Below are 1,504 nucleotides of genomic sequence, written 5' to 3'. Positions count from 1 at the left end.
TTTTTTTTTTTTTTTTTTTTTTTTTTTTTTTTTTTTTTTTTTTTTTTTTTTTTTTTTTTTTTTTGGGGCGGGGGCGGGGGCGGGGAGGGGGTGCTGGCTGATGCTGGGGGCTGTTCGTCGTGGTTATATTGCTGTATATAAATATATATAAATATAAATAAATAAATATATAAATATATATATATATATATGTATATATATATATATATAGTAAAAATACTTGTATTGTTTTATTATCTTAATGCTGTTATTTTATAATAATAATAATTGACGATGAAGCGTGTACATTAGCTTTCCTTTCTTTTGCTGCTGCTGCTGCTGCTCCTCCTGCTGCTGCTGCTGCTGCTGCTGCTGCTGCTGCTGCTGCTGCTGCTGCTGCTGCTGTTGGTATACAGAAGTACACGCACCGGGGTGGCGTGCGTCCCTTTGGTTTGTCTGTGCTGCTGGCTGGCGTTGATGCTGAGGGGCAGCTGGCGCTCTATCAGACGGAGCCCTCAGGCATCTTCGCTAGGTGGAAGGCCCAGGCACTAGGGAAAAACTCAAAAGTATGTTTAGTTTATTTGTTTGTTTATTTGTTTATTTTATTTATTTGTTTGTTTGTTTGTTTGTTTGTTTGTTTGTTTGTTTGTTTGTTTGTTTGTTTGTTTGTTTGTTTATTTATTTGTTTGTTTGTTTGTTTGTTTGTTTGTTTATTTGTTTATTTATTTATTTATTTGTTTGTTTGTTTGTTTATTTATTTGTTTATTTATTTGTTTGTTTATTTATTTATTTATTTATTTGTTTATTTATTTATATTGATTTATTTATTTTTTTTTTTTTTATTTTATTTATTTGTTTGGTGAGGTGTGGAAGAAGTTTATTTAAATTTATGATTGCTCACATCTGTGCAGATAGATAGACAGAAAAGTTCGCTGGGATATATAAATTTATGTATATACTGCATGCATGCATGCATGCATGCATGCATACACTGCATGCATGCATGCATACACTTCATGCATGTATACACTGCATGCATTTATGCATACACTTCATGCATGTATACACTGCATGCATGCATGCATGCATACACTGTTTGCATGCATGAATGGATGTATATTATGTGGTAAAAATATAGTGTTATGTATTTGTGTTGTGTGTTGAATATATAAGTGATATATGTTTAAATTATTTATAAATATTTGTGTGTTTATATTGCTGCGGTGTATGTACACCTCAGACTGTACAGGAATATTTAGAGAAAAATTATAAAGAAGAAATGAATGAAGAAGAAACTTTTAGTTTAGCTATTAGTGCTGTTGCTGAAGTCGTAGAAAGCGGAAAAAGAAATGTTGAATGTGTTATTGTAAAAAAAGGAAAAACTGAGTTTGTTGATGCAGACAGAATCACAAAAGAGGTAATTAAAAAAATATTTATTTTTATTTATTTTTATTTATTTTTATTTATTTTTATTTATTTTATTTATTTATCTATTTTTATTTTATTCTATTTCATTATAAAACAA

The sequence above is a fragment of the Eimeria mitis genome, genomic scaffold (genome assembly GCF_000499745.2).
Source record: "Eimeria mitis Houghton genomic scaffold, Emh_scaff1700, whole genome shotgun sequence".
Classification (NCBI taxonomy): domain Eukaryota; phylum Apicomplexa; class Conoidasida; order Eucoccidiorida; family Eimeriidae; genus Eimeria; species Eimeria mitis.
Note: the sequence above shows the minus strand (reverse complement) of the source record.